Raw genomic sequence first — 11,097 nt, forward strand, 5'->3', positions numbered from 1 at the left:
TAACTTTTTATTATGAAAATTTCAGACCTGCGGAAAAGTTGAAAGTGGAGTAAAAGCATCCTAGTTAAGCTTCTAGAGAAGTTCCACTACTCAAGAAGTGGCGTTTCTAATACATGGCAACAAGTGGGATTACAATCACTGTTCCTTAAAGTGAAGTTTTGTTAATAAATGAATGAATACAGCTTCTGTCCCTCATATTTTTCATTAGAAACAAAATTGTAAGGGATTAGTCCTATTGCTGCAATGGAGGTGGAGGGCTGTCCCTTATCTGTAGACAGAGCTAAACATGGTTATTTAAGTGGAGAATTGGGCATATTGCTTTCAGGTATTCTTGTGTTTGGGGCCCCTGGAGGCTGGCCTGGTAGCAGAGGACACCTGGCCGTGCCTTTTCCACCTGCTCCCAGAGTCTCTCTGACAACGAGATGTCCATTTCACTGCCCTGAACCATAGCAGACTTCTCTCCTCTTTTTGGAAAAATATCATCAGTATCTGTCGCAGAATGCAGTACAGATTGAAAATGTTTTATGCTTTGCCAAAATGACTGTCTTCTACCTTTCAGAGAATCCATGCTCGGTATCTCTGATGAGTTGGGGCAAGGTCTTCTGAGGGGTAAAAGAATAAATCACGTGGGGGAACTCTCCTCAAGTAGGTTACAGCTGGGACCATGATCTAAGAGAGACTGTTGCAGAGGTAGCCTCAGAGTGGTCTTAGTATCAAGTTCAAGATCCATAAGGATTGTGGTGGTGGTGACAGACAGAGTCCCACCAACACAGGATGGGAAGATTTAGACTTACAATGAGGAACTCCAAAAATCTTCATTTTATGTATGAAAACTAAGTGATTATAGAATGATGTAATAAGAAGACACGGCAGGAAGGCATAAGAAGAAGATAACATACAGTACTTTCTAAAGTACACTTACGTAAGGAAGAAGTGATTAGTTCTCCAAAATGGAAATATTTGCTCTGGTACAGTAAATTATTCTGTTTAATTTGTTCTCACTTACCATGCATTTCTTGGAAAACTTAATGGCAAAATTCATCACCAAGCAATTGGGAGATTACAAATTATAGAAGAATAACTTAACTTTTTAAAGCTTGCACAAATTAGGTCTTACTTTAAGGGCAGTTTAAATATCACAATATGAGTTACCAAGATATGAAAAAACATGGAAGGAAATTAAATGCATGTTGCTAAATGAAATAAGCACATCTGAAAAAGGCTACACACTGCATGATTCCCACTATATGACACTCTTGAAAAGACAAAACTACTGAGACAGGAAAAAAATCAGTGATTGCTAGAGGTTGTAGGGAGAGAGGGGTGAATTGGTGGAGTACAGAGGATATTTAGGGCAGTGAAACTATTTTGAACAGTATTAAAATGCTGGATATGTATCAGTATATTTTGTTAAAATTCATAGAATGTACCGAACTGAGAGTGAATCCTTATTTAATTTGTGGGCTTTTGGTGATAATGACATCTCATTATGGGTTCATGGCTTATAACAAATGGACTCTGGTGGGGGATGTTGGTAATGGGGGAGGCTGCGCACGTGAGTATATGGGAAACCTCCTGCTCAATTTTGCCCTAATGGAAAACTGCCCTGAATAAAGTTTATTTTAAAGAAATAAAGCTTATTTTAAAATAAATGAAAAAATAATGTGTATGTTGCTTCCAGTTGACTTGGAACAACAGAATAGAGTTTTCTCGTGAATTAGATAAAAACTCCCTTTCAAATGTCTACATATACAGTTTTTCCTCCTCTTAAAAAATAAATATTAGTGACATATTTGGATAGATAATACTCAGACTTCCCTGGTGGCTCAGATGGTAAAGAATCCACCTGCAATGTGGGAGATCTCGGTTCAATCCCTGAGTTGGGAAGATCCCCTGAAGGAGGGCATGGTAACCCACTCTGGTATTCTTGCCTAGAGAATCTGCATGGACAGAGGAGCCTGGCGGGCTGCAGTCCATGGGGTCACAAAGAGTCGGGCACGACTGAGCGCCTAAGTCACAGCACAGATAATACTCATGCATGGAACAAAATTCAAAAGGAAGCAAGTGGTAGAGAGTTAAAGTAAGCCTCTCCTAGACACCTAGATCCCTTCCCTAGAGACAATAATTGTTAACTAGTCTGGTGCATACCCTCGAAGAGAGAGACTATACATATACAAACATACACATTTACTATTGCTGATGTTATCATTACACAACAGTGCAGACTAAACATACAGGAGTGTGATTTGATTTTTCACTGAACACATTTTGGAAATGGGCTCACATCAGAAAACATAGAGCTTCCTCATTCTTTTTAGTTGCTCTATAGTATTCCATGGGCTCCCCAGGTGCTGCTAGCGGTAAAGAACCTGCCTGCCAATGGAGGTAGACATAAAAGATGTGGGTTTGATCTCTGGGTTGTGAAGATCCCCTGGAGGAGGGCACGGCAACCCACTCCGGTATTCTTGCCTGGAGCAGCCCATGGACAGAGAAGCCGGCAAGCTACAGTCCATGGAGTCACAAAGAGTCAGACAGGACTGAAGTGACTTCAGTTCAGTTCAGTTCAGTCGCTCAGTCGTGTCCGACTCTTTGCGACCCCATGAATCGCAGCACTCCAGGCCTCCCTGTCCATCACCAACTCCCGGAGTTCACTCAGACTCACGTCCATCGAGTCAGTGATGCCAGCCAGCCATCTCATCCTCTGTCGTCCCCTTCTCCTCCTGCCCTCAATCCCTCCCAGCGTCAGAGTCTTTCCCAATGAGTCAACTCTTCACATGAGGTGGCCAAAGTACTGGAGTTTCAGCTTCAGCATCATTCCTTCCAAAGAAATCCCAGGGCTGATCTCCTTCAGAATGGACTGGTTGGATCTCCTTGCAGTCCAAGGGACTCTCAAGAGTCTTCTCCAACACCACAGTTCAAAAGCATCAATTCTTAGCACACACAAATAGTTTTCCATTGTGTGAGCACAGCATGGTTTATTTATGAAATCTTCCTGTCAGTGGGCATGGTGGTTCCTCATTATCTTTTTTACCAGTGCAAGCAATGACTGCAGTGAGTATGCTTTTATTCACTTATCCACTTTGTGTATGAGTATGTTTGTGGGATACATTGTTACATGTGGAATTGCTTGGTTAGAGTATGCAAGTATATGATTTTGCTTCTTGTCACCCAAATGCCCCTTTCCGAGACTGTAGAGTTTGCATTCCTACCACTAATGTATTTTTTCATACCTTAGCTGACACACTGTGCTGTTAAAGCTATTGCCAATCTGACAGATGAATCTTGATATCTCGTGGCAACTTTAACGTCCATTTCTCATACTAAGAGTCAGATCAAGCATCTTGGCACATGTTTAAAGTCTGTTTGAATTTCCTTGTCTTTGAACTATCTACTCATATTGTGTCCCCCCCCTTTTTTTTTTTGATTGGTAAATAAAATAAAAATCCTATTTTATTTTTATACCTTATTTTTCAGCCATAATATTAAGTTGATAGTAGCCACTGAACTTAAAATACCATAACTCAATCATTAGCTTCAAATTAAAAAAAAAAAATGTAGAGGCCTTTAACAACCCCTGAACACACTTTGATATATAACTCACTGATACCTGACTTTTTCTTTCCATCTCATTCTAAATGCCATCTTATAATGAAAGCTTTTCTCATTCCTCAGGCTTGCTCAGGATCCAAGAGTCCCAATCTTTGTTTGTTTTGTTTTAATCCCAGAAGAGTGTTTGTCTTAAATTCAGCCTCAGATATTATTATCAATGCAAACCTTCTGAAGAATTTTAACTCATTAAAATAATAGCCTTAATACTCTCTTCCAACATTCATAGACTCTGCTTTTCAGTAGCACTAAAAATCTAAGCGCCTTTATCCTCACCCCCTTTCTCTCCATAAGAAGATACTATCTGGTTCATTAAATATGGAAATAAAATGTTTTTCACTTTCTCATTCTGGGTATGGTTTAAAGTGTCTTGTTTACAGTCTTCAAATATCACATTGCTCTTGGTGTCTGATATTCTCAAACTGTCGATTAAAAGATACATATTTTACCCAAAACAGAATGTCATGAATCAAAAAGATTTTTATTTTTCCTTTGAAACAGATTTATCGTACATACATATCAGGAATTTGCTGAGAGTAAAAGGGAAGGTAAGTATACAAGGAAGATGGAGCGTGGCATCAAATACGATAGAGATCTGGAGGTAGGTTTGTAAATACCAGGCTATATGTAAGAGAAACTATTTCTGGGTTGTTCTTTCTGAGCCACAGTGCAAGCTTTCTAACCCGGGGAGGGGTTGGCAGATGCTCCCTCCAACCAGGCTGGACAGAAGCAATCAGTTTGAGAAAAGAACTGCTAGTATCCAAGCATCCTGTGGTGAGATGAAACCCACTTACAGAGAAGTTAGATTTAGAGAACATATTCTCCACCCAGAGGCACTTCACTGGAGCAGCTCTAGTTAACCTTGATATAAACTTTAGATCTCTGTTCATTCTTATTAAAAAGAAAATAGACTGTAGGTAGGAGGCTAGACTGAAGATATGATGTGTGGGTTTTTTTTTTTTTTTTAATCATTAGCCAAATTCCCCAGAGAATAAAACCTATGGCAGAGATTGCTATGATGGCCCCTGCAATCCCAGGGCTGCAAAAGTGAGACACAGAAATGAGACAGGGGAGAAAGGAATGCAGTTACTAGGCAGGCGTGTTGGGGACTGGCCATAAAGTCATGAAGAATTACGAGCCAGTTGCTCATCCTGCAAGTCACCTTGAAACAATCCATCAGATAGAGGTGGGGGTGGAGAAAGGAAGAAGGATTTATCTTTTCGGCCTCTAGTTCCTTGACTCAAAGTTTTAGTCCCCTGAACATCTGGGTTGTTACTCGGCCATTTCAGGGAGCCATTAGGGAAGCCAGATTCCACATCTTAGCAAGCTGCCTGGAAGAGGCAGGAGGGCAGCAGCCTTCCCTGGGCATGAGTTTTGTCAGGTCAGACCTGGGCCAGGAACCACTGATGAGGTTCCTGTTATGGCAGGTGAGCTGTGATCCCACCAGATCCCCACCCCAATCCCCCACCCTCTCCAGCCCCAGGAGGCTGTCCATTCAGGACCATGCTGGGGCTGGGGGTCAGGTGAAGCTGGGTGGGACATCCCAAGAACCACACAAATTAGTCTGGTATGGCCGTTTGTAAATTATGAAGAGTTATTTTAAAGCTTTTGAGGATCCAAGAATTAGTGCTTTTGTGAAGGTTAATATGAAGGACTTTCAGATAAACAACTCATCACATCATAATGAAGGTGAAAATTCTATTATTTACTAGATTTATGATGACAGATTTTTTTTATGATCATTTAGATTGATTTCTGGGCTGAGTTTACTCATTCTTGATCAGATGACTTTTATGATTAAAGTTGATTCTGAAGGAGTGTTCATTAATTTAAAAAAAATGCATTTTACCACAGTTCTTTGTTTCCAAGTGGTATATAATAATTTGTGTTAAGAAACATGGGCTTCCCTGGTGGCTCAGTGGTAAAGAACCCACCTGTCAATGCAGGAGACTTGGGTTCAATCCCTAGGTTGGGAAGACCCCCTGGAGAAGGGAATGGCAACCCACTCCAGTATTCTTGCCTGGGAAAGCCCATGGACAGAGGAGCCTGATGGGCTACAGACTGTGGGGCTGCAAAAAGTCAGATGTGGCTTGACGAATAAGTAGGCATGCTCACACATTAAGAAACATATCTCAACTTCTAGACATGTATTTTACCAAAAATCCTATTGCACTAAAAACTAACAAGCTCTTACCTCTCTGCACATTCATTCACGTGCTCACACCAGAGTCCCGTCCTGTGCAGCTAGAGGTGGGAGGGCAGATGGTGATGATGGAAGTGGGGGGAAAAATCAGTGGAAGAGTTTATTGATGGAATGAGTTTCGTAATCTAAAAATAAAATAGCCACAATTACTTATCTTAATGTGACATCCAGATAACATTTGGAAATTTACTTAGAAGTAACAGGAGGGTCTACATGAAACCTTCTGGGGAAAAAAGTCAAGCTTTTCCAAAAATGTATGTTCTCTTGGATTCTCGGGATTCTGGAAACTTAGTTATCCAAGTGAACAGACCGTCTTTGGTATCATCTCCATATATATAGCAAAAAGCTACCTTTGGAGAGCAATACATGGACACTTGTCCCCACAACTGTAGTGTCTTTATGTCCTTTCTGCATCCCCCGGCCCCCACCAAAAGCCCCACCAAGAACAATTTGTGTTTTCCTGCTTAATGCAGATTTCTATCTATAGGTAGCCTGTCTCCTCTGGCTTCCCTGTACACATCTGCCAACCCCTTCCCGGGTTAGAGACCTTGCCCTGTGGCACGGAAAGAAAATTCACGTCCTGACTTCATATTCTACAGGAGAAAGAAGACCGCACGAGAAATTCTCTTGCTACTAACTGAAAGGAGTTTATCACCTTATTAGAATGTTTAATGTCAAAACTTCAAAGAGAGGACCGGTATTTCAATCTGAACCTAGCCTGAGTTTCCCACTATCCCTGGAATTTCAGTGTCTGAGAGGAATCCGAGCAGATGTGCAATTACATGTTAGTATCTGAAATCGGGCGCAGCCCCCACCCAAAATGAGTGTACACTGACTCCCAAAGGACTCGTGTCCAGAGGGTGGTGGAGGGAAGGAACAACGGAGGCAGCCACATGCCCACACACTTAGCCATCTGCTGTTCCAACCACACTTCTCTCCCCTCCGTTTCCTGCAAATGATTCATCTATTCTTTTTCTCCTTCTTCAAAGATAACTGTGTAGGCATTCAAAGAGGGGAAAGTCATTAAGAAAAGTGGAATCTGGAGTTCTCAGGATGAGGTAGAGCAGATTAAACAGTCTGGAATTTCACAAAGCAAACAGTGTGGGCGAAGGCTCCGGGCTCCTCTCTCCTACTGGTACCCTGTTCCGTAAGAGCCACTTGTCATCCGTCGTGAGCAGGTCAATGAAAACAGCTGCATGTAATCTGTGAGTGACTGAGCTGCTAAAGAGCAGAAGAGGAGAGGACAGGGGAAGTCAGTAGAGGGAGGAGACACCATCATACCTGGCTTCTGTCTCTGACTTTACATGAATGAATGACATCTTTATGACTTTCTTTAGTAAGCAGACCAAAAGGCTGCCATCAAAGTCATGCTTTAAAGGAGACCTTGACCCATAGCCAGAGAAGATGACTATGGCCATGTCCCCACCACCAAAGTATTTTAGTGACAGCATGCTACGTGTTGATAAGCATGCTCAAAAAGAAGGACTTCGTAGACAGTTCCTGAATTGTGTCTCTTGGAGGCGGACGACCCTCGGTTCCAATCCTGGCTCTTTGTTCAGCTTCAGGGATGTTAGGCAAGATTGCCAAACCTCTGGGACTCTCAGTTGCCTCATAAGTGTGTTGGGGGATAAGGATACCTCCCTCCAGGGGTTGGAGTGAGGACTGAAGTGGATGATGTAGGTAAAGTACTTCCTGGGGTCTTCAAAAGGAAGTAGATACACAGATATCAGATGATTAGGGAAATGCCTTAGTATTTCATATCATCTTCTGCCACACCTACACCTTGATGCTAGCAAGGTCAAGAACTCAAAGGAACCAACTCTATAGACTGTTTCAGTACGTGCATGCGTGCGTGCTAAGTCACTTCATGGCATCCAACTCTTTGCAACCCTATAGACTGTGCCCTCCAGGCTCCTCTGTCCATGAGATTCCCCAGGCAAGAATACTGGAGTGGGTTGCCATGCCCTCCTCCAGGGGATCTTCCCAACTGAGGGATTGGATCTGGGTCTCCTGCACTGCGGGTGGATTCTTTACAATCTGAGCCACCAGGGAAGCCCTTTTTCAGTACAACCCTAGCCTATCCTCATCAGGAGAGAAAGGGGCAGTCATCATGGGGGAACCAGCAATCAAACTGCAGGAGACATACTCTTCTTGTTAATGCAAGACACACCGGAAGGGGAGGAAGAGAAAGGCAGAGAGACAAGGAGGGCCTGATGTCATCTTTTCCCACCCCCAACAGTCACCACATCCCGGGGGCAAGTGAAAGGCCTGAGAAGTGAGTGATCCTATTGCTGAGTAGAATGAACAGATCTCAGATCAGACTGACTTCTTAAAGACTCTAGCATGATGTCTCCATTTTTTCACCTGTAAAATGGGTGTCATAATAGCACTTCCATCTTGAGTTGTTATGAAGATGAAATAAGATAATCTATGTAATGCGCCCAGGACAGTCAGCAGTATATAACTGTTATCTACTGCTATCATTCTGTATCCTTTGTCAATATGTGGAATGTTAACAATTCATTCGTTAACTTGTTTATTGATCAGTTTCCATTTGATAAATACTTGCTCACCCCATTAAGTGAACTGAATCATTCAATTACACCATCCATTTATTTATCATTAAATATGTGTTCAGATCTTAGGCTGTACTGGTGCTGTGCTGGGCTCAGGAGATGCCAAAGCTCATTTGGCAAGAAGCTTGAAGCCTACTCAGGGAGAGATGTGTAAAGAAAAACAGGATAAGACAAGGTACAGAAAGTGTCAGGAGTGAAGAAGGGATTCACTTTTTGAACTTTTTGAAAAGGAGACGCTTTTTGAACTAGATCCTGAGGAGTTGGGACCTGTGAATTTCAAGTAATTAAAACATCTTGTGAAAAGGGATGAAATTGTTAAAAAAAAAAAAAAAAGTGGGCTGAGAGCCACGAGAACTTTGGTGTGGGTGGTGCTTGGCCATCTGCCTGGTGTCTTTCCCTGAATTCAGGCTCATTCCTGGGCTGAGGCCATGGAGACTCATGTGCAGCTCAGCCCTATCCTAGGAGTTGAACTCAAGTCTACTCTTAGTCAGAAGAAGTGTAAGTAGTTCATCTAATCAGTATCTGGTCAGCTGGGCTCCAGGTTTATCTAATCAGTATCTGGTCAGCTGGGCTCCAGGTTCTGTTCTGAACTCCTGTTTCATCTCCATCTGTGGCAGCTTGATCCATGATGGGTATTGCCTGCCAGATTCCTACTCTTCATCCTCTCAGGTAGGGTACAGACTGATGACCTCTTGTTGAAAATCTCTGATGACCACCATATGGCCAGCCCATCACTGCCTAAACAGGAACTCCCATTTACAATCTGTTTCAACTGCCCAACAGAACTGCCCCTAGAGTCCTCACATAAACAAACCTGGTTTGGTTCCCCACTGATGGAATGTCTAAACTTCAATCCATCTCTTGCTAATGCTCTACCGTGGTGTTGGTAGCACCAAACATGTGCTGTAGGGGACACAGCTTATGCAGTATGCTTCAGCAAGTTCCCCACAAGCATTTGGACTTAGAGAAGACTCTTGAGAGTACTTTGGAGAGCAAGGAGATCAAACCAGTCAATCCTAAAGGAAATAAACCCTGAATATTCATTGGAAGGACTGATGCTGAAGCTGAAGCTCCAATACTTTGGCCACCTGATGCAAAGAGCCAACTTACTGGAAAAGACCATGATGCTGGGAAAGGTTGAAGGCCAAAGAAGAAGGGGGCAACAGAGGATGAGATGGTTAGATAGCATCAATGGACATGAATCTGAGCAAACTCCAGGAGATAGTGAAGGACAGCGGAGCCTGGCATGCTGCAGTTCTTGGGATCGCAAAGAGATGGATACGACTTAGTGGCTGAACAGTAACAAGGTATCTATTAAAAGCCCCCAGAGATGGGACTTCCCTGGTTGTCCAGTGGTTAAGAATCCACCTTGCGATGCAGGGGGCACAGGTTTGATCCCTAGTTGGGGAAGTAAGATCCCACATGCTGCAGAGTAACTAGAAAGTCTGTTAGCCACAATGAAAGATCATGCTTGATGCAGTGAAAATCCCACAACCCACAGCTGAGACTCCACACAGCCAAATAAATAAATATTTTTTAAAAAAGCTCTGGGAGTATATGAGCCTTGGTGTTGTGGGCCCAGGCCTGTGTGTTCTCATTGGCGTTTGATGGTGTGTGCCTTAACATTGCTCAGAAGATAAGACACCAGTCATATGCTACCAGCTACAACTTTTAAAAAACAAACTTGAGGATAAAGTCACAAGAGGAAATGCAGACCATTTGGAAACTTGAGAACCCACACGTTCTTTATGTGATTTTGTCTTTCAGGAAGGATTTCAGAGTTTCAACCTGTTTTAATTCTAGCCCATCTGGCTGCTTCATTAATGAAAACAGCAACGTCTTCTAATGCTCTCATGTGAGGCAGTACTTCCAAAAGATAACAGAAAGAACTTTTGGATTTGATGTACCATATTTTGTCTTTCCCCCTTCGGGGGGAAAAAAAAAAAACAAACTGGAGCACATTTTAGGGAGAGTATGTGCGTAGAAATAGTGAGTCATTCCTTGTGTTGTAGGTCTACTCCGGTGCGTGGGGTTTCCAGAACAATTACATAAGTGTTCGCATAGCCAGGAACTTTTGACATTTGTGGCAGCTTAATGGAGCTCTTTTCTTCATTGAAAATATCCTAATTGTTGTTTCCTGAAATTTAAAATGCATAAAACTAGTGGAGCAGTATAAATTGATTTTGAGGCATTTCTATCAAGTGTGCTTTGCTGGCAAAGAAACTGAGGAAAATGTATTTGAAATGAAATACAGGTGATCAAGTTGTAACACATACAATAATCTAATCACCCAGCAAAAAACTGCCTGGGAGCATCAACTGTAAGTGAGATATGTTGGTTTCTTTGTCTTCTATCATCCTTCAAGATTTCCTTCACAGTCTGAGAGTCTGCAGCCCATTAGTTACTTGGACAGCCTTAAATAGGGGAGTTAGTTAATAGCATGGATCTGAAAAGTCTGAGGTTCCTAAAGTCACTAGAACACACCAATATCTTGCTTTTATTTTCTCAGAAGATCACCCAGGAAATAATGTGATATTCTGAATGCCACTAATATGTTCCTTAAAATGTTATTTTTTTTTAAAGAGCCTCAAGTTCCAAGATATCTTCCAAAAAAAAAAAAAAAGAGAAACTAGAGAAAGACCCAACTAAAGCCATTGTCAATTCTTTTCCATCTCAACAGTGAGCGCCTCACATCCAGGGTTGAAGGGCTTT

The sequence above is a fragment of the Bos javanicus genome, chromosome 5 (genome assembly GCF_032452875.1).
Source record: "Bos javanicus breed banteng chromosome 5, ARS-OSU_banteng_1.0, whole genome shotgun sequence".
Lineage (NCBI taxonomy): Eukaryota > Metazoa > Chordata > Mammalia > Artiodactyla > Bovidae > Bos > Bos javanicus.